At 43.6% G+C, this 23,538-nt stretch overlaps 1 protein-coding gene across 2 annotated transcripts in view; it reads right to left on the minus strand.

Moving 5' to 3' along the window:
• Positions 1-19,224, minus strand: part of LOC147420442 (phosphoinositide phosphatase SAC8-like) — a 73,663-nt gene extending 54,439 nt beyond the window's left edge. Inside the window, exon 1 of one of the 2 annotated variants that reach the window (XM_086505130.1) lies at positions 18,985-19,224. The gene's annotated coding sequence lies outside the window, so the exon portion shown is untranslated. The remainder of the gene's footprint in view (positions 1-18,984) is intronic. The other variant, XM_086505129.1, reaches the window with a different exon arrangement.
• Between the last annotated feature and the right edge of the window lie 4,314 nt (positions 19,225-23,538).

Consider the following 23,538-nt stretch of genomic DNA (forward strand, 5'->3'; position numbering starts at 1 on the left):
TTTGACAGTTTTTCTTGCGGATACATGCGATGATAAAAGGGTGCTTACCACACAAGATCATCTATGGCATGTATTTATGGTATGCAATCGAGGACGTTTGCGATTTCAAGAGGGGGGTATGTCACGAGGACGTGGCAACTGCTAACCTTAGTTGTTGGTTTCTTTCCAATGATTTTCGTTTAATTTTTGAGACCCTCTTTTTGAAGTTGCAAATGGTCGGACATTGTATAGCCAATGTGAACGGTAGTTTCACCCGCAGACGGGAAGTTGGTCGGCACTGGAATTCGTATAGTAAGAGGATGTCTAGGCTCAGTGCAAGATCATGTAGGTATCCCCGTCGCACTTAGCAAGTTGGTGGATACTAGGCAGTGAACTCAATAAAGGCATAAAGTCAAGGTGGGATCACCAACAGAAAGTATCCGATAGTTGGGCCACATGGCACTTTTGGATGCGGTCCCAATGAGGATAGATGGTCAGATGACCACAGGGAGCCCAACGGAATCATTTCCTAAAATTTAGGGACCTGCTATTTTGGGCCGTGAAATGTGTTGGCGTCATTACCTTCGGAATGACAAGGGGAACATTTTATTACTCTGCTGCAAAGTCAATTGATGCACCAGTTGAGAGATTTTTAAGCAGGAAGCCCAATGCGGGGAAATTGCATGTATGAGTGCCAAGTGGCACTTTTTGGCCAATTTACCAAGTCTAAGAGATGAGAACTCGTAACTGACTTTTTGGAGCAGTTTTGGAGGCTAATAACTGTTATTTTCAGCCATTTCTTTGCATTTTTGAGCTTCCCATGACTTTACCTTGGACCAAGAAGCTCATTTTCAACATTGCAAGACATCAAATGCGTGTTTTCAGGGCTATGAGTGCCAAGTGGCACTTTTTGGCCAATTTACCAAGTCTAGGAGATGAGAACTCGTAACTGACTTTTTGGAGCAGTTTTGGAGGCTAATAACTGTTATTTTCAGCCATTTCTTTGCATTTTTGAGCTTCCCATGACTTTACCTTGGACCAAGAAGCTCATTTTCAACATTGCAAGGCATCAAATGCGTGTTTTCAGGGCTGTTTTGCAGCGTTTTCAGCGATACGCAGGTATTGGCAGCCATGGAAAACTTCCCCTTTTTGCATCTATTTGTTCACAAATGCATTACAGGTCAAAGGCAACAGAGGGGGCGCTCGATTTATGCTGAGGGGATGCTTCATTGAGAAGCTGTCACACAGGTTAAGAGCTATGGAGTGCTTGCTTTCCTCTCTATGTACAGTGTGGTGCTAGGAGTGATGACCTGCACACTACACACTGCTCTCTCTCCCCCCTACGTGCAATTATGTGATGCCCCACAAGAGGGCTCTTCATTTAACTGATGTACAGTTGTGTGGTTTCATGCTTTTGTGCTGAGGCAAGAGCCTCCTTGAGCAAGAACAGGGGTAGCTGACTGCTACTCCAAAGCAAGCACCGGTGAGGGTCATAACCTCACCGTACAGGTGCGTTTTCAGCGCTCTGTATGCACTGTAAATTGACTGTTTTTCAGCCATACGGACGCCAGAACCATTGGGAATAGTGCTCCACTGGCAGAGGACAGTTAGGGGACTGTTTGGGGCTGAAAACAAGGCAAAAACCAATAAATACAGCATGCTGAATTTACTGTTTTTGGGCAAGAATCAGAGGGTTTATGCTAGTGGAAGAAAGTTCTAGCAGGGAAATTGGTTTCGCACAAGTTTTGGGGCTGTTATGCTGCCGAAATTTCGCCAAAACAAGTGGTATCTAGCTTGATACAGATAAAGGATTCCCAGGACGCTTCTTTGTAATTTACCCTCTCAAAGAATAAAGAAATACCGAAAGGGGAGCCAATTTTGGGCCCTACGGATTATCAGCGTCTGCTCGGGGCATTCTAGCTTCTGAGCCGTGTGTGTGCATAAGTGTTAATTCCCGTCGCAAGTTCCCTTTGCAAAGTGCTCTGTGTGTGTGTCTAAAGTAAAGAATTTCGGGTGAAAGCCAACGCCTACCGCCCCACGGGCCGGTTTCAGCGAGGCCTCGCTGACGACCTCGACTACGACGAAGATGTGGAGATTCAATAGGCGAGCACTTCCGGAGTTTGATGATCATTGATCACTATAGATCTAGACTCTAGAGTCTAGAGTCTACTCCTCTACCTAGCCCTTCATACTTTTTATTATCCTTTTCCTTTTTGAGCCCTTGTCGCATGTACTTTTCATTTTGTATCCATTGATGTTTTATTAGCACATTTGCGTCTATAACTCATGTTCTTTGGTCTATTTAGTGTAAACTTGTGGTCAAAGTGATGCTCTATGTGTGTGGCATGTGTAGGTCAAAAAATGCCAAAAAAACTCTTTTTTTTTGCCATTTCGACCCCCGTCCCCGTCCCCGTTCCCTAACTTTTGTCATCCCGTCCCCGTCCCCGTCCCCATTCCCAACCCCGACCCGTTGTTGCATGTAACTATGGTTTAGGCCCCTCGGCCTGGATCTGTAGGCTGGCTCGGGTCTTTAGTGGCTTGACACGTCAACAATTTGTGACATCAGTCCGTAAGCACTTAAATCAACTTCACTTGTCCTTTTATATTTTCCACAGAGTTAAGTGGGCAAATTAAGTTGGAAAATACTTTTGGAAGGTAGGAAATTCATTTTCGTAACCTTGTTGACTATGAATAGATGATAATGTCGTCGAAGAACACTTCTGTGAAGCCTCGATGAGGTCTAAAGAGTCTCTCCATCATTCCATTAAAGAGAGTTGACGCATCGGTAAACCCAAAAGGAAGTACAAGGAATTTATATATGACGAAAGTTGTACGAAAGGCCATCTTATGAATATCTTCCAACACAATCCTTATCAGAAAAAACCACTTTTGAGATCTATTATACTAAAGTAGGTAGACCCTTGTACCTTATTGAATAGATCTTCTATACTAGGAACAAGAAATCTATTCTTTATGGTTATCTGATTAAGCGTTCAATAGTCCACACATATTCTATAAGTACATCTTTCTTTGTACTATTAGAACTAGAATGTTGGGTCTCAAGGCCCTCTGGCCACCCTTGTACATTTTTTATTCCTTGGTGTGAACCACTCTTAGGGTCACTTAAAGTGACCCTCATACATGTACCCAAATATCAATAAAACATAATATTGAAAGGTATGCCGAATAGCACACGCCCAACTTTGCATACTCTCTCTCTCTCTCTCTCTCTCTCTCTCTCTCTCTCTCTCTCTCTCTCTCAACTGTGGTAGATTCATTATGCCATTTCCCTCTTGAATAACAAGTATTGAGTTCAACTCTCCTCGTCGTCTAGATCTTTAAGGTCTCTTGAGATAGTTCCTAGGACGTTAAAACTCTCTTCTTCTTCTTCTTCTTCTTCTCCTCCCCTCTCTCTCCTCTCTCTCTCTCTCTCTCTCTCGTTAGTCTGCAAAAAATCTCAGTGCTGCCTTCTCCTACTACCAGCATTCCCTCCGAACTGGTATCAAAGCTCAGCTTCGTGCACGTCTCCCCATCGAGAAGCAGCAGCAATCATTTTCTCTCTCTTCGAGTTTCAACCCTCTCTCTCTCTCTCTCTCTCTCTCTCTCTCTCTCTCTCTCTCTCTCTCTCTCTCTATTTCTGTCATCGAGCCTCATACAGGACATTAAGAAATGTTTCGCTAAATGGAATGTAGAGGCATATGTGGACATGCTTATTGAGGAGGGCAAGGAGGGAGAACACATGCTGAATTTTGAAATTGCATTACTAAATAGCCTCCACACCAAGTGGAAGACAACGCAACACCGCTCGAAATTTGAATACTATTGCAAGCATGTCAACACAAAGTACTGGGAAGGCTATAGCACAAACCCAATGGAAGCCCAGGCCCACATACGAGCACCCATGCCCCACATGGCACGAAGAGCCATCTCTTTGATGCGCACAAGGTCACATATGCTCAAAATAGAAACAGAGGGCTGGCTGAAAATTGATGCTTCTAAACGGATATGCACATCATGTACAATGCAAGCTCCCGAAGATGAAGCACATGTGACATTGAAATGCCCAGAATACGCTCACGTTCGGGCTAATTTTCAACCACTTCTAAGCGGTTGCTCTACCTTTGCGGACCTATTATTCAAGAAAGACCCCTCCCCTACAGCTCTCGGAACATACCTCACCCGCATACTTGAGCATCAAAAGACACTCATAGGAACACAAAAAGAGAATAACTCACACCACACCATACACCCCCGTGAGGGGAGACTATGTATCACTTTGAGGTCCCATGGGTCATTTCTGGCCCCCCGCGGACGTTAATACAAAATCAAATCAAATCAAATCTCTCTCTCTCTCTACGATTTTCAGCCATATACTCTCTCTCTCCTCTCTCCAATCCACAGCTTCTTGAGAAAGCTTTGAGACAATGAGTCTCGCTTTCGCGAAACAACACAGATTAGCAAGCGAAATCAATAACAATAGAAAGAGGCATTTTACAGGTGGCTGAAATTTCAGCAATTTCACAGCATTTTGATGCTTTACAGGTGGAAATTGCACTTACAGGTTGAGGAAATATTGGGATTTTTGCTGAAATTGCAGAAATTTCAGAAATTAGACTGTCAAAATTTGGGGCTTTTGCTGAAATTTCACTACTTTGCAGACATTTGTGCATGTATTGCAATTTGTGGACAGTTTGAGTAGAGAATTTGAGGTTTATTCTTGAGTTTTTCAAGAAATTGCGTGAAAGCGCAGGTTTATACGCATCGGAAAGCTTATGAATGCGCACATTTATGTATTTTACATGTGAGACCGAGATGCTTGCCATTGAGTTGATGTAATGCTGAAAATACATTTTGCAACAGCTTTTAATCCATTTGCAAATTTGAGGTTGATGCATATGCATTTTGGTTATACTGCTGAAGTGGGAGTATTCATACAAGGATTGTATTTCCTATTTGTGTGCTGAAATTTCAGCTTTTACTGCTGAAATTCATCCTTCTTTACTGCTATACACTTGTGGTAAAGTGCCAGTAACACTGTTACCATCTCTTGCTCTTCTACACTGAGTATGGAGCCTGTAAGAGGCTAAAATCTCAGTTTCCAGCCTGCTGTCATAAAATTACAGCTATGATTTTTTGAGTCTTTTTGCACCGAAATGGCCTCTAATACGTCTACAAGCAGTGAGTCAAAGTCTCTCCATGAAATCAAAAGGTTTGACAGCTCTAGCTTTGACTTGTGGAAAGATAGAATGCAGAGAATCCTATTCTTGAGAGATTGGGACGATGCACTTTTGGAAGTGAAACCTGCAGCTTTGTCAAATGAAAATTGGGCTAGGCTTAACAAGAAATCAATTGCTTACATCAAGATGGCAGTGTTTGACGATGTGCTCACAGACATTAAGTGTCTTGACACTGCTTATGCTATCTGGAAGAAATTGACGAATACGTATGAGAACACAACTCCTGTGAATCGAGTGCATCTTATGCGAAAGCTTGTAAAAATGGCGTTGGATAAGTCTAAGTCTGCATCTGAACACTTGAGTGCTTTCACACGTATCTTGAGTCAACTGCAAGACTATAGTTTGTAGCCTTTTGGTGACAAGCTTGCCTGACAGTTGGGAAGCTTTGGTTGTCTCTTTGAGCAACAATGATGCTTTGACATTTGATGGTGTACAAGGTTCTATTCTCAATGAAGAGATTAGAAGAAAGACCAACGATGAAAGCAGCAGGTCAGTGTATAATGTAAGAGGCAGGTCTAAAAAGAAGAATAATGCAAACAATAGAGGCAATAACAGGAGTAAGAGCACGGGTAAGTCCAAGGATGTTACATGCTATCAATGTGGACGCAAAGGGCATAAAAAGCCCGATTGCAGGTACTACAAGCAGGAACTTGAAAGAAAGAAACGACAGGGCAAGAAGAAGAAGGATTCTAGTGATGCTAAAAGTGAAAATCATGACTCTTCTTCCAAAGAACTTGCGAAGGCAAATGTTGCTTCGAGTGTTGTCATTGAAGAAATTGTTGATACAGATGATGCACTTGTTGTCAGTGGCTCTGCATCTCCATCAGCCTGAGGAGCCTCTTGCTCCATCTCCCACTGTGTAAAAGGATCTGTCTGTTTAACTGCACTCTTGCAAAGCATTTTCAAATTTGCACTGACAAAGACAAGATCATTGCCTTCTCCACTCCAAGCCAATTCCTCTTCTTGGAAGCAATGTGGCTAAAGGTACTCCACAATTGCTCCAAGCATGAGATACTAACTAACTGGCTGAGAATACGGATCGCCAATCTCTGAAGCTAAGGGCCATCATAGAAATAGTCCTCCCACCATAGCAGTGAACCTATCTCCCTGCGATCAATCATAGCATCAAGACTGCCAAATGACCCCCGCATCTCTCTGTACTGTCTTAACTAATCTCTGACAATGGGTCGCCCATCTCTGTCTAGAACCAAGATCTCTGTAAATTGGTTTATGAATTCTCTATCTGTCTCTTGCACTGCATCTTGGAACTCTGGATCCACCATGTACGCTGCCCCGTGTAAAGGAGAGGCATATGAATTCCACCTCGAGCTGCAAAGCGCGTGGATCTCCTCATATCGCTCTGCTTTTGGCTCAAGTTGTGCAAGCTGCTCGATCATGCGGTCCATTGCCTCATAAACCTTGCCAATGCAAGGATCCATGCCATCCAAAACTCGAAGCAAATGAACCACCGGTTTTACCTGTGCATCTAGACTCTTGAGCTCCTTCCAGAATACAAGATCCTCTGCCTTATCTTTGCACAAAATCCCTGCAACTGTCTTTGCATAGGGGGAGGTGGTGAACTATCACTGATGAAGACCTGTCGGACCGCATTTTGACATTCAAACAGCCTGTACACAAGAAGAAAGTTGAATGCGAAGCGGGTGTCTGAATACTTTTGAAGCACTTTGCTGCCCGACCTATTGAGGTACTCACTCCGAACCAAGTTGTGATTGTTAACGAAAGTAACAATCTTCACTGCATCAGCAATGATTACAGCAATCCAATCTAGCTTGCCGATGTCTTTTAGAAGGTTGTTCAAGCAGTGTGCCATGCAAAAACACACTGTCACATGCGGATAGTAGCCCTCTACAATAGCTATTGCTGCCTTGTTTGATGCCTCCCCATCTGTGACAAAGGCCACCACGTGTTGCTCACCGATCATTTATATAGCCGTTGTCCACTCTGCAGAGAGGACATCGACGAACTTGCCACTCTCGGTGGCATCATGAGAGTGCACAAAGTACATCTCTCCACTCGAGTATGCGACGAGGCCATGGATAGATCTCTTCCTTGTATCGCTCCACCCGTTAGCAATGAGAGAAACGCCATGTTTTGCCCAAAGCCGTTGAATATTGAGTGTTGCTTGCTCCACGATCGCCTTCTCTCAATCGAGCAAAGTGGTTCAGAGAGCCTTTGAAGATGGCGGCACATAGCCGGTGCCGTACTCCTCTATCTGTTGCACCATGACTTTCCAATACTCCGACTTATCTCGATCACACATAGAAGAGGTTAGTATGGTAACTCATTATTCACAATTTAAACTTTAGAGATCATAGTGGCGGAAATGACGATAACGGAAGAAATGAGAGAGAAGATCGATAAAGCATACCTCGCCGCGAGCCTGTTGCAACTGCTCCTCCATCCAAGGGCTACCAAGATGACGCTCCTACATCCGCTGCAAAGAAGCAATGCCCCATCACAACCGCCTCTCCTCCTCCTTGATCACAGCCAAACGAGTTGCATACTCTTGAAGGAAGAAACGACTAATCTCTGCAAGACCAGTGGCCACTCCAGCAGGGGTATCTTGCGTGTCCAAACTCTCCGTCCAAAGAGCCTCAACCTGCTCTCTAAGCTCTGTATCCAGTAGAATCCTCTCTGGGATTCGTAGCATGACACTGTCACTAGACTGTCTGTCTGACACACTGAGAATCAGTGGCGCATGATCGGAAAAGTCGTCCCCAACTGTTCCTCCCATGTCACAAATGTGATCACTAGCATAAAAGCGATCTATCCTCGATAGATTCACGCCCCCTACTCTGCAGTCAAATATAGAGAAAGAGAGTTTCTGCTGGGCAAACAAAACATGCATGCTGCCATATATCTGAGATCCTCAGAGTCATACATAAACGCTCCCAAGCTGCTAGCTCTGCCCCGTGAACAGTAGCATGGTTGCCTTCAATCCTATCTGAGGGTCCTCCAACATGTTGAAATCCCTCCCTACACACCACTGCTCAACATAAGGCAAGGACTCAACAATCTGTGCCAAAAACTCAGCTCGTGCACTCGCATGGTTGGGTGCATAGATGTTCAAGAAGCCCATGAGACTACCTTGAAACTGCATAGTGATCCATTGGGCTCTGTCTGGCACAATAATATCTCTGCCCACAATGGCCGGCTGCCATGAGTCTACAATCTCCCTGAATGCCTCCAGGCCCAAAAGCAAATGACCAAAAGGTCTCATAGTGACCATGCAAGATCTGACCACAACGCCGAATGCGGCTCTCACAAAGGTGATGCTCTTGTAGCATAAGTATGTCAATCATACCACCCACAAGGCATCTCTATAGCTCCTGACGCAAACGACCCCTCATCTGCAGAAATTGGGGCCAACTAAACCCTGTACATTCCATGAGACAATCCTCAAGGGATCAATGAGAGAAAGCCAATGCTGCTACAACAACGAGCCTCGCAATCTTTGAGGCCGGCTTGGATGGCTAGTCGTCAGCATCCAAGCAACCCCGAGACAAATATGTTTGTAGTAGTTGTCCAACCCAGGCCCAAGCAAAGCGTGCAGTCCGTAGTGCTACATCCTCTGTCCAAGAATTCTCATGTACAAATACATAACAAGGGGAACTCTAGAGTGTCTGTAAAGAAGTGAACCACAATGTGCCTACATCCAACTGCATACGGTGGCATCACACTGAACTTGGCTAGCAGCCAAAGTTTCGGTATCAAATCTGTCACACCCAGGTCCCCTTTGTGGTGTGAGAACTCTAAAGCCTGGACTTGACGCCAGTCTAGGACTGGGTGCAAAGTGCACTCTGTGTGATCCCTTCCACGCAACGAGAAGGAGAGACTACCGCTGTATCCAAAGCTTCAGTGCCTCTGGCAGCTAGAAAGACGACATGTACTTGGAAACAAGCTACCTCGAGGTCAAAAGATGGGTCGTCGAGAATTCAGGTGAAGTTGTAGTCAAAGAAATCCCATCATCTGCCAATGTCAAAATTGTTAAATCCATGAGGGACTGACGCAAAAGAAGAGATATGTTCCAAAAGTGGGGTCCTTAAGTAGAGTCGTCCCTCCCGAGCCACTCGGCTCGTAGTGAAAGCACTACCAAGAGAGTGTCGAGCTACGGATGAGTGCCCAATCTCCTATGTCGGAGCCTGGAGGAGGAGTGCAGGATGGGTCGAGTGACGAAGTTGAGAGCCCAGCAACGGGGGGTTTGGAGGGAGGTGGAGGCCGGGCAAAGGAGTCGATAGGCAGAGAGGGGGGAGGGCTGGCGACGGTGAAGCTAAGGTGGAGGGAGGCTCCTGAGGGGAATCCTGTTGCAAAGGGTCAAAACGGTTCCCTATCGAAACCCAATGTTATTGGGCTGCGAGAGGACGGCCACATGGCAAGCGATGTGGCAAGCCCTTCCCTGTTGACGGCGGCCGTGCACTTGCTACCATCCATTAGTTGACTGGTCACTTGCCTTTGACGAGGTGCCAGCCTGTGTCCTCGGTACCTGCATAGTTAGCCTTTGGGGGGTGAGCATGCGACGTGGGCCGAGATCTCCTTCGAGGACAGGCCTTCGCTAAGTGGCCCATTTGTCTGCAAATGAAGCACTGGTTCGAAAGTCCTATATACTCCACCATCAAGCGGAGCCACCCACCACTCACCTTAGGTAGAAGGACTACCTTCAAGAGGGCGTGGGTGTCTCGAACCAAAACACGTTGTCAGTGTGCAAACGAGAAGGAAAATGAATGCCTCTATAGCCTCGCACGAGCCACACCGTTGGAAGGAAAAACTATTGCACGGTCGAAAACACCTGTGGTAAACACCTGTAGAGATTTATGAAAAACCCTTCAAGCATGGAACACACTCGAAATTAGGAGAAACAAGGGACTTCATGACGAAGATCGTCTTGTGGGGATGTCCATAGAGTATCCATAGACAAAAAACAGATGAAGGATGAAAGAGTTATGGCCGCTCAAAGTCGGGGGTCTACTCTTTCTTGCTCAACGATGAGTTGTGCAAGAAAGAGTTGGGCACGTGTTGCAGCTATTAAAATGGGGGCTTTCTTATCTTTTATCCCCAAGATTTTTCTCTCTTCTTAGCTGACAAGGTTCTCTCCTCAAGCATCTTTTAATTGCCTCCTTTTCGGCCTTTTTTGGATAAAAAATAAGTTGTTGGTGACCCTTTGACCGAGGAATGGGGTGGGGGCAAGTGGCCGGGGACCAAAATAAGTGGCGAGGCGCTTGTCCAGGCAGTGTAAACTCCCAAAATGCGTCATCTCCCTCTCCATGAGCCCACGAGCCCCCATAGCCAATCCTTGAGAGAGCTCCTCTCCCTTTGATACACCTATAGTGGGAACCCAATGTGCCCTATATACCCCCCACTTTCCCTTTTCCTCTTCTCATGTGGAATAATCTCCCCGCCACATGGCAACCTCCTCTTCATTCCTCCCAAGCCCAAAACATTCCAGCTCTCTCCCCAAGCATAAGAACTTCTGGGACAACTTTCCCCGTGGCATAACTTGCTGCTTCGGTCACCGAATGACGCACCGTAACACACCGCCCGAAGCCCATCACCTTGGCTAACTCCAAAAATGTCAAATTTCAACATTTCTAATCTTAGAACCCCAAGTTGTTCCAATTTCCCTTGTCGCATGCACCCGCAATCACCTTCTAAGTTGAAACCGCCCGCTTCGGACGCTCATAAATCATGATGTATAAGTCCGATTCACGAGCTATAAAGCACGGCTGAAAATACTTATTAAAAACCATGTTTTGGGGACTCAAACAACCCAAAACATCAACACCCAAGCAAAATCACACCTTTGTATATGAATTTTTACAAGGCAACTTCCAAAACTTGCAAGGCCATGTACACATATATACATGAGGCTAGTGGGTAAGCTTTTTGGCATGACTTAATGACTTTATGCTCATCCAAAAAATGCCTGACATAGCTGGCCAACCCCCCCTTGCCTGCTTGATCATTCATGACAAGCAGAGGTTCCTAGGGTGAGCAACTGCTGTATCTCATCCCAAAAACCTCATCTACATCCTCAAATGTTTCCACACTGTCTTCCTCTATTGATAGCATCTCATCTGTCACAATTGTCATCAAACGTGCCAAGTATTTCTTCAGCCTATAATCATTAATACGATATTTATGTTGTGCACCACTCAAATCAGCCACCACTGATATGTGCCATTATCAAATTTGTTCACAACAGTAAAAGGACCTTCCCACTTGATTTGAAACTTCTTCTGAAAGGTATTATCAAACTTACTATTGTATCGCAACACCAAATCACCCTTTTCAATTTTCTTATCCTCCACGCATTCATTGGCTTTTAGCTGAGCCTTTTTTAACAATTCCTCATAGTAGCTCAAAGATAAAACTCTGTCCAATTGTAAACATTATAAATCCAGCAACCTTTTCTGCCAAGCATTTGTTTGCTCTTCATCTCCCAATGACAATAACTTGAGTGCAAGAATCTCCACTTCAATTGGCAATAAAGCTTCTTTGCCATAAACCAAGTGGTAAGGAGAAAATCTTGTGCTCGTTTTGATAGCAGTTCTGTAGGACCATAATGCACAAGGCAACTCCGAATCACAAGTCTTCCCATGTGTTTGGGTCATCTTTGTCAAAATTTTCACTAACTCTCCATTGAATCTCTCATTGAAACCATTGCATTGTGGATAATAAGGAGAACTGTACTTATGCTGTATATTGAGCTTCTCGCATAAGAAATCAATCAGCTCTCCTCTGAATCCTGGCCATACATAGCCTTCTTGCAAAATTTTATGCAACATGATCTTCATGGCAAAATGGCCTCCACAAGATCCCTCGTGATTTTCTTCAAAGATCTTGTAGATTTCCTCTTTCCAGGGCACACGACGCAAAACCAAATCACTTCCTTTCATGTACAACACATCATCAAGTATTTTGTATTTCTTAGCTTTTCTTATAAACGCATACTTTTTGGAAGATGTTAAACCTTCAGGTAGGACACCTGTCAACAGAAAATTCATCTCCTTTGATAACACTTCCCTCCCATGATATAAAGTGGCATTTGCCTTCAGCACAAACACACAAGTGATCATTTCTTGGGCAGCATCATGAGCTTCTTCATTTTGAGACCTCTCCATATACTGCAAACTCCATGCTTCAAACTTTATGAGCAATGATTTCACCTTGAAGCATAAAGTCTTCAGTTTAGGATTCTAATTATTGCATACTCCCAATACTTGCTTCACGACCAACAAGGCATCTCCTAAGTCCTTTGACCTGCAAGCGTCTAATTCTCAACTGTAAGCAAATGTGCAAACCATTTTCAAAGGCCATATACTCTGCTTCATTGTTACTCTTTGCATCAAATTTCAGCCCTTGTTTCCTTACAAGATTCCCTTGTGCATCATATATAATAATGCCTCCTGAAGCAGCATCACGACTTCTTCGATAAGAACCATCGAAGTATAACAGTGAAGCATCAGAGATAACAAGAGTCTCAATTTTCTTCTTTCGCACCACCTCTTCTTTAACCAAAACAAAGTGTCTTTATAAGTGAGTAAATCTGTCAGGGTAGCCCGAGTACTCACTTCCACCAAAAAAGTGAACTGAAACTCCAGAAGTTCAATAACCCATCTCATCACTGTTTTTGATATATTTGAATTATTAAACAGTTGGGGAAGCAATAAATAACTCGTGAGAAAGGTGAATGATTTTTGCAGTAAGTAGTGTTTGAATCGTCTGCAAGCATACACCATACTGGTCATCACCAATTCAATTTCAGAGAAATCTCTTTCATGGGGAGTCTTTACTCTGCTAGCATAATGAACAAGCTTCATATACTGAGATTCCTTCCCCTTTTGCAACAACATGACCCCAATGGCATCATCTCCCACTGATGGGTTAACATAAAACTCCTTTTCCCAAGCTTGCATAATGGGTAGTGTACTCAAACCCTCTTTGATTCTGTCAAAAACATCATCACAGTCACAAGACCACTCCAAGGGATCTTTCTTGACTGCTTGCTACAATGGATACAATAGTTGTGATGCCAAAGGTATGAAACGAGACATATATTTAACCTTTTGTATGAAAGTGGCCAGCTGTATGGTATCTTTTGGAGATGACAGTAACAACAAAGCCTCCACTTTCTCTGGATCTGCTTCAATCCCATTTTCTGAAATCACATGTCCAAAGAGCTTCACCCTTGGCTGTGCCAAATGACATTTTTTAGGGTTCAACTAACCTCCGCATTCATCATACCTAGCAAAATTCATTTCAAGCTTCTTAACATGCTCTTTCCTTAAACTGTGTACACAGAAATCATCTATGAATCGTTTGACAAACTTCCCAAGGAACGGGGTAAGGACCCAATCCACTTTCCTTTCAAAAGCTCCAGGTCCATTTGTCAACCCAAAGGGAAGGCACCAAAAGCAGAAACAACCCCATGGCACGATAAAGATAGTCTTTTTTCGATCTTCACCAACAAGGATAAGCTGAAATTATCTTGAATAACCATCACAGACACTGTATCTTTCAAAACCAACCACTGCATCTAAAAGTTGATCAATGAAAGGCAAAGGGTAAGGATCTTTATTGGTCACTGTATTTAATGGCTTGTAATCAACACAAACTCTCCAACGCCCATCTTTCTTTGGAGTGACCACTACAGGACTCACCCATTCAGCATTATCCACTGGCACAATGAACCCTGCATCCAAAAGCTTATCCACTCCTTCCTTTAAAGCATTCATTTGCTCCTTATTTATCCTTCTTAATTTCTATCTTATTAGCTTTGCCCCTTCAACTAGCTCGATCTTCACAGGATCCCCAACAAAACCCCTTATTTCTTGTTATGAAATGATGAAAAGATTTGGAAACCTGTCCAACATTGCTAAGTACCCCCTTCTTTCTCCTTTGTCAAATCAGTACTCAGCATTTTTTGAATCAACTCTCTCTTCACTGGCAATTCCTGTTTAGGTTGCATCAACTCTTCAAGTTGCTCTAAACGGCTTGAAGCATTTATATTCCCTGACACTTGCAACATTTCACCCACTTCCCTCTCTCCTCATCCAACGACAAGAATAACACTTCACCCTCATCCCTGGAATTGGAAGCAGAGCTACTTTCTGAATCTTCATAACTATCTTCACTGGTAACTTCAGAGTCATCATTCTCATTCACATCTTCTAGTGCCATAGGTTGTTTGGTAGTCATACCAAACACCCTCTTTTCACCCTTCCTGCCATACACACAAATTGTGCCCTTGCCCCAATCTTGCACAGCACCGACAGCTCTCAGCCAAGGTCGTCCCAAAATGAGAGGAAAAGCTCCCAAGCCAGCTGGCACAACATAAAAGTTTACTATAACCTTCACGTTAAAGACTTCAACTTCCAAATTCTTAATCATCTCCAAACACTTCACTTTGGCGTGGTTTGCTAGTCGAATTTAAACCCAAAGCTTCCGCATGTAATGAGACCCAGTCTTTCGACACATAACTGTGTGATCACACAAACTTGAGCACCTCCATCAATGTAGGCCTCTCCCATGTCAACACCTTTGTGCCAAGCTTTCACCACAGGACAAATGTCGGGTAACTCTCCCACAGCCAACACTCTGACTTGTCCCTGCTTCGGCTCTTTCTCTAGATTCACTAATGACTTCAACAGCCTCTTGAGTTTGGGCACCATATTCATCAACTGTCCAAAAGTACGATGTACTTTCCTCTCAATCAGGTCTTCCTTTAAACTGTAAGTTGTTTAACCTTCTCCGAAAGGTAAATCTGCCACTTCAAACCGTCTACGAGGTTTCTCTTCCTCTTGGCTTTCGCATCTTCACTCTCTTTCTCCTTCCCTTTCTTTTTGCTAGGACATGATGCAGCATAGCCTTCCCCCTCTCTTTTGCCCACAGGCAACACATCTGCTTCTTTCATTTCAACCCGCACAATACCCACATGACACCAGAGGTTGAGGCCTAATTTTCCTATTCAGTACCTTGATCTCCCGTATATCCAATGCATAATCATTAGCCCTGTTATGAATCTGTTGGGGAAGTGGGAACATATCACCTCCCATCCTTGTTGGCTTTGAAGAATAAGTACTGATATGACCAAATTCACCAGAATTAACAGGTAGGAATGAATCTTCTCTGCGGCTCAAAACCGCCTTGTCCACGACCCGCATTAGCGTTAGGTTGAGCTTCACATGCCTAGGCCATTCCTCTGCCACGTCCACGACCACGACCGCCTCCACCTCCAAGAACACTAAGTCGCAATTCCCGTATCATGGTCATCATGTCTTGCATATTTCGTTGTAACTGTTCAGTATTAGCAGCCCTATGAACAGGTTGGCCTCCAGCTTCTGCCTGATTTTCCTCCTTTTGGCCACCATTACTTTGCACAGGGACCGCTTTCCCATACTCATTAAGTCTTTGAGCCTTCCATTCTTTCTCTCTGGCGATAGTGACTTCTTCTTCGAAGGTGGCGGGCCTTTTCAGCTCAACTTTGAACTTCAGACTTTCTTTTAAGTTTGCCACAAAACGGTCCTCCTTTAACATGGATGGAAGGATCTCATTTCCCAAAGCCCGATCCCATTTATCCCATTAACGGATGAACTGCATGACAAAATCATCAACACTTTGATTAGCCTTCCAAGTGTACCCCAAAATTTCATGTCAAACTTTATCAGGCACTTCAATGGATCTGTATTGTGCCAAGAAAGCTTGCTTCACACGATTGTAGTCCAAAACCACCCTTGGAGTTTGTGGCTGTACCAACTCTTCATGATTGTGTAACCAAACTTTTGCCTCATCCTGTAAACTGTATTGCAGCAGCCGCAACAATATAGCTTGGTCTAGTATATTTCGGAGTAAGCGATTGACTTCCAATTTTTCAATAAAAGTCTGTGCATTCTCATTAGGCAATCCATGAAACTGTGGGAACTCGTCCACCATATTTGATTGCCACAAACACTTACATGTGACGTCGAAAGCTCAAGGGATGTCGATGGATCGCTCCAGTACCTAATCCACCTCACTGGGTAACCGGGCCGCCAGTGCTTGGCTTCACAAAACATCACAACCCTCCAAAGGCTGCAATCCAATTATACGACCGCCTCAAGTGCTGTACTCTCTCCTCAGGCCGGGGAAGCAAACCGAAACAGGCAAATCTGCTTCCTCGGCAAGAACATCTGAAGCTGGGTCGAAACCATGGCGCCACTCTCGGAAATGCTCAGATGACCAACAGGCTCATCGAAATAACCTTGGCAGCCATCTTGGGGGTCTCAAACTCGATCTGGTAGTATTGTCGCCCGAGAAGAAGTATGTCGATGATCTTTTCCACCTCTAGTAGGAGACAGGCCTGTAGGAGGTCGCGCACCTTGCCTCTGATAGGTCGATTGCCAATGATCTTACTAATAACAGAGGTGGCCTGAAGGCGCTCTACCTCTGCTGCAAGGCCCGCTTACTCTGCTAGCGACAAAGCAAGTCGGATGGTGGTCTCCGTGGGGTAGGGCGAGGGGACTTCATCTGAGTCCCTCTGAGGCAGAGCACGAGCTTCCATATGTTTCTGCTGTAGCAAATTGTTAGATTCTTCATCTCCAGATGCTTCGCACACTGTCTACAGGCTCCTCATCACTCACGTGCACTCGCCCTTGGTTGTGGTTTGGCCACCCGTACACCTGCTGGATAGGGATCTCAGGCACACTTAGAGTTGTTCATTTCCCACTTTAGACCTGTTTTGGTCACATATTCCTCCATTTATATTGGAGGGTCATATTTTTAGGTCATTAGGCTATATTGAGGATTATTGCCCGCTGACCAGCTCCTATTCTCCTATATAAAGGAGGGGGCACCCTCTTTCTCATTGTCTTGTATTGTCTCACACCATGTAGCCATCTGGAGTTATTGGGCTGCCAACCTTTCCACCATCTATCTCATGTCATGTCTCTCTCTCTCTCTCTCTCTCTCTCTCTCTCTCTCTCTCTCTCTCTCTCTCTCTCTCTCTCTCTCTCTCTCTCTCTCTCTCGTGCCATTGTCTCTTTCTCTCTCTCACCTTCCGTTGCACACTCTGACATGGTATCAGAGCTTCTAGGCCTGAGGATCAGCCATCGCCTACACCTGAGAAGACTCTGTGGAGATTTTCATCGCGAAGAATTGCTTCATCTCCATCAGCGTTTTTGGGACCAGCATTTTTTGCTTCAGCCCTAGCGTTTTGTGGATATGCATCTTCTTCTAGAGTCCCTCCCTCTCTGCCTCATCGCCACCACCTACCCTCTCCTCTGCCTGGAGTTTTCAGCCAGCTTCTGGTCTAGTGTTTTTTGGGCAGGACAGCAACCAGTTACACTAGCGTTTTTGGCAGCAGGACAGCCAGCAGATTGACTAGCGTTTTACCTCTACTTCAGCCTTTCCTCCTTGTCGATCTTGGACAGTCGGAGCCCCGCTCCTTGCCCCTTCGTCTTCCCTTTTGGAAGCTAATCAATCCCGTGACTTTGCCGGCAATTCTCCGACTTATACCTTGCTGATTTTCAGCCTGTTTTCATGTTTTTGGAGGAGGAGGAGGAGGAGAAGGAGGGGGGGGGGGACTCCATGCAAAACCTTAAGTGTTACTCTGTACACACCTTTTATGCAAGAAAAATCAATTTAGTATTGTGTCTACATTCTACTCTACTTCCATTGTGTAATTAGCAATTGTCATTAGTATGCTAACACCATGAATGCTTCTCTTTCATATCCTCCCTAATCTCAACATGCTCTGCGTTGCCTTTATTAGTTTGCACATCAAGAGGGCTGCCCTAGGCCTTGCAGATTTGCTATGGAGGGTTGCCCACTGATTTAGGCTGATTTGGAGGGTTCCCCTTCTTTGTTGCACCTCTCACACAAAACATTAGTATCTAACCATGCATAACCCTTCTTGCATACATGATTTTACAATGTGGGTTATACTTTGGTGGGAGAAGCATCGTCACTTAGTCTTGGACATGTAGAACTCATGTCTCTGGCCTTGCCCCGATCAGATTAGTATGACATGAGATGTGTCCAATTGTGCAATATAAAACTTTGCATTTGCGACTAATTCTAGATGACGGACTTAACTTGAATAGTCATTTATATATACAAAAGGGTCTCCAAGGATGGAAGTAGTTTTCTTAGCTATCAGAAGTGTGTGCAGGATCTTTGGATCTTTCAGTGTGTTACAGGTCAGTTGGGGCTCTTTTCTTCGATATCATTATATAAACACAACCTTTCCATGATTGCCAAATAAGTGGAAAGGTTTGTAGGGGGTTCTAGCAGGCAAAGGATGCTACACACTCACATCCCCTAGCGGGCAAAAACCGCCTCGAATGAGTGAAACTATGCTCTGTCTATCTTCCTCACAAAGCACGTGATTTCAATGTACAGATGACATCGGCTTCTCTCAGGAAGAGGAGTCACCACGTTTGCAATCTTCTACACATCAGTTAAACTAAGCTCACAACTCCCACTATCAGCCAAACTGCCATTGTGATCCACAAGTGGTATGGAAACGATCCCAACCTTAATGAGCGAAAGAGAAAGTTTTACATTCCCTTGGTTATCTCACACAGTTCTCCTTGGAGATCACTTAATTTAACTACCGTGCAAGTCCAGACAGGATTATGTGTGTGTGTGTGTGTGTGTGTGTGTGTGTGTGTGTGTGTGTGAGAGAGAGAGAGAGATTTACAAAAAAAAAAAAAGCGTGTGTGTGGAGAGAGAGAGAGAGAGAGATAGAGAGAGTGTGTGTGTGTACGCGTACCTCGTTGCAGCTCGCGTAAATTGGCGTAGATTGCACCGTTGAACCAAAGGGTCGTGAAAGAACTGCTCAGCAGAAGAGACGACAAGCCGATCGTTTGATCGCAGAGGCTAATTACTTTTCCTTGTGAGTGAATCTCGGTCTTTTGTCAGTCTTACACGCACCCAAAACTATCAATGTTTGTAAAGTATGCTTATGGATTGCCATTCATGATGAATTCGAAACACGAGCGCAAATGCTGTTTAAAACCCTATGAATTATAGCACCCAGGTGGAAGCCGTGTAGGATATGGTGCTCACAATATTATAGTGTCTAACCTCATCCACAATCTTATCTTGCATGTCAGCTTTTGATTGGCTACTTGGAACAATAAAGATGTGTAAGCAGCCTCAGAGCACTAGTGTAGTGAAATTGAATAGTTGAAGGTGTAAATTGTTGATTCGGTAAAAGCATCGCAGTGAAAAATTGTAAATTACAATTCCCCCATGAGACTTAACTTTCATAGCCTACATCAATAAAGATGTGTAATCAGCCTCAGAGCAGTAGTGTAGTGAAATTGAATAATTGAAGGTGTAAATTGTTGATTTGGTAAAAGCACCGCAGTGAAAATTTGTAAATTACAATTCCCCATGAGACTTAACTTTCATGAAAATGAGATACCTCTACCAAAAATTTCTAAATGAAACCCCTATGTTCACGAAAGGTACCTCAATTCAACAACCAGATTTGATATCTCTCATCTCCCTCGTGGAGTCTTTGTAGCATGAACATCTTCCTCGTTGCAAACTCTTTGGAGCGTTATTCCTGTCAAAAAGGCTACACGATTTTGATAATGCTTCTTCTTGAGTGTCCCAAAATGGAAAGATAACTTGCTTTCTACTTCTACTCCATGTTGAAGATGATGAAACAGGAAACAGAAGGAAGATAGCAACTCATAGTAGGAAGAAGATGGAGAAGGAGAAGACACAGAGCTTGCGTACGAGATCTCTGTAGTCTTATCTCTCTGTATTGGAATAATAGTGTATACAAACTCAGAGCTACAAAGCTTATATGAAACCCTAAGAGATAAAGTGTCCTTTCACACCAGATGTCCAGGGGGAAAAACCCAGTGGGAGAAAAGTGCCCCTAGTGAAGCGCGTATACACACTAACACTACTACATGTCTACAAATCCCCCCTGTAGTGATAGTGTGAATCCGTACAAGGTAGCAGATCATCATGTGTATGAGAATAAGCCCAAAGCTTTTCGGAAAGCTTCAAACTTTTCTCGTGATAACGCCTTCGTAAATAGATCTGCAATGTTATCCTGTGTAGGACAGTAAGTTAGTGTGATCTCCCCTGCATGTAGCCTTTCCCTAACATAGTGGTAGTGAACCTCTATGTGCTTTGTTCTTGCATGAAATACTGGATTCCTTGCAACTGCCATAGCACTCTGACTGTCAGTGAAAATGGTAGTGGGTGCCTGTTGACACTCACAAAGATCTGCCAATAACCTGCGTATCCATACACAATCAACTGTTGCCGTGAAAGCTGCCCTGTACTCAGCTTCACAAGTTGATGTAGCCACTGTGGGTTTCTTCTTGCTTAGCCAAGATATACATGCATTTCCCAAGAAAAAACAATTGCCACTTGTGGAATGTCGTGTGTCAAAATCACCAGCCCAATCTGAATCGCTGTAACCAAGAAGCTGCATAGAACTGTGCTTTCCATACATATCCCCCCTTGGAAAGAACATGGCAAGATTAGGGGTACCTGAAAGGTAACGAAGTATGCGCTTCATAGCCTGCCAATGATGCATACCTGGGCTGTGCATAAATCTGCTTGCTTGTGAAACCCCAAATTGAATGTCTGGATGAGTGTTGCCTGCCAAATATATCAAGCAACCAACCGCTGCTGCATAAGTATATACATCAAAAGGTTCTCCAGCATCGTGCATGCTCAACTTTGATCCAGTTTTTACAGGTGTAGAGATTGGTTTACAATTTTGCATACCAAACTTGTCCAAAATTTTATGCAAATATTTTGCCTGCAACATGTATATGCCATCCTCTGATTGCACAAACTGAATACCCAAGTAATAATGTAGCAAACCAAGATCAGACATCTCAAAGGTTTTTCTCAAAGCATCTTTAAACGCTTCAATTTCATCTGCAGTATTGCCTGTAAGAAGCATATCATCCACATAAAGTGTTAGCATAATGAGAACTCCATCTCTCTTTTTGACATACAAAGTACTTTCTGTTGGACTATTCTGAAATCACTGGCCAATCAAATAAGTATGTATCTTCTCATACCATGCTCTTGGAGCCTGTTTGAGACCATACAAAGCTTTACGCAATCTACATACCTTTTGCTCTTGACCTTTTACAACAAAACCACTTGGTTGACTTACGTAAACTTCTTCCTGCAAATCACCATTCAAAAAAGCAGTTTTGATATCCAACTGATGCACTTTCCAACCATGATGAGCAGCAATTGCAACTAGTGATCTAATTGTGGACGCATGAGAAGTAGGAGCAAAGGTTTCATCATAATCTATGCCTTTCTGTTGCGCATAGCCTTTTGCCACAAGCCTTGCTTTGTACCTGTCAACAATACCATCTTGTTTCCTTTTTACCTTAAAACCCCACTTTGTACCAATAGGCTTTTTACCTGTAGGCAAGTCCACTAGATCCCATGTATGATTCTTATGAATAGAATCAATTTCTTGTTGCATAGCATCTTTCCACTGAACACACTCTAAAGCTTGTTCAAATGAATCAGGCTCATCTACATCACAAAGAGTGCTAAAGCAAGCCAAATCTACTTGCTCTCTGCCAAAAGTAGTACCAGCACGTGTTTTTCGTGGCAACGGTGCATCCAACTTGTTATCCTGCAAAGTTTTCTGAACCCATTTAGGCAAGGTTCTTTCTTCCTTGAGAACTTCTTGCTCTTCACACACAATCTCCTCTACATCATGAGGTGTCACATGCTGATCAAAAGATTGATCAAGATTATCAACCTGTTGTGATTCTTGATTCTCCACAAAAGAAGGAAGCAAACCTTCAAATACATCATGTGTTTGCATATGCGGTACATCAAAAGCAACCATAGGTTGAGTAGTAGTTTCTGCAAAAATTACATCACGACTTTCAAAAATCTTGTTTGTAGCAGGATTGTAAAGTCTATAACCTTTACTTCCACTATTGTACCCCACAAATATACATTTGATTGCCTTATCATCAAGCTTCCCACGTAACTGCTGAGGGATGTGAGCATAAGCAAGACAACCAAAAACACGAAGATAACTGACTGAAGGTTTTCTGTCATACCAAGCTTCATATGGAGTAATGGTCTTCAAGGCACGAGTAGGACACCTGTTCAAAACATGTGCTGCACAAGCAACTGCCTCCATCCATAGCTTATGAGGCAAACTCTTAGCCTTGAGCATACATCTAACCGTCTCCATTAAAGACCTGTTCTTCCTTTCTGCAACACCATTCTGTTGTGGTGTGTATGGCATAGTGCATTGGTGTTTAATGCCTTTCTTTCCCAAAAAATCCTTAAATGCACCTGACATGTATTCACCTCCTCGATCGGTACGAAGAGTCTGTACTTTGCAACCTGTTTCATTTTCAACCATAGCGACATAATGTTGAAAAACTGCAAACACATCTGACTTTGCTTTGAGTGGATACACCCAACAAAACCTGGAAAAGTCATCAATGAAGGTCACAAAATAAAGGCTGTTTCCTATAGATGGCGTCCTCATAGGACCACATACATCACCGTGTACAAGCTGCAACTTTCGTGTCCCTTTAACTGAACCATCTTGCGAAAATGCAAATCTATGCATCTTTCCAAGAACGCAACCTTCACATACATGTCTTGGTGGCATCTCCAATAAAGACAAATCATGCACCATATTATGACGTTGTAAAGTCATCAAACTGCCATAACTAACATGCCCAAATCTAGCATGCCACAACTCAGCATCCTGCATGGCCTGAGTCTTTGTTTCTGCAATACATACCTGAATCTGCTTTTCATAACGATCTAGCACAAATAGTCCATTTTCCAGCGTACCTGTAGTGATAAGAGAATAACCATTCTCTCGATCTCGTACAACACATCTGTCATCCTCAAAAATGACCCGAAGACCATTTTTTGCAAGAGAGGATACAGACAACAAATTCTTCTTGATCCCTGGAACATATAAGACATCTGGCAAGCATAAATCTGAACCATCTGAAATGGTAATCAAAATCTTACCAACGCCTTTGATTGGATAAGAAGCATTATTTGCACATGTCACCTTCTTTCCTGCTGGAGCTACATCCAATGAACAAAACAAATCCTTCCTTGAAGTAATATGCCTGGATGCACCACTATCAAAGTACCAAATCATTTGTGTCTCGTCAACACTGTAAGCAGAAAAATCTGAACATACTACAAAAGCATAAGAATCCTGCACAAAGTTTGTAGACTCTTCTTTAGCTGTAGAAGAATCACCAGAAGCTGAAACAACCAAACTTGACTCTTTCTTCTTTTCTTTAGCAATTCGCTTTTTACACTCACT

The sequence above is a fragment of the Adiantum capillus-veneris genome, chromosome 28 (assembly GCF_014529385.1).
Source record: "Adiantum capillus-veneris isolate H3 chromosome 28, ASM1452938v2, whole genome shotgun sequence".
NCBI lineage: Eukaryota > Viridiplantae > Streptophyta > Polypodiopsida > Polypodiales > Pteridaceae > Adiantum > Adiantum capillus-veneris.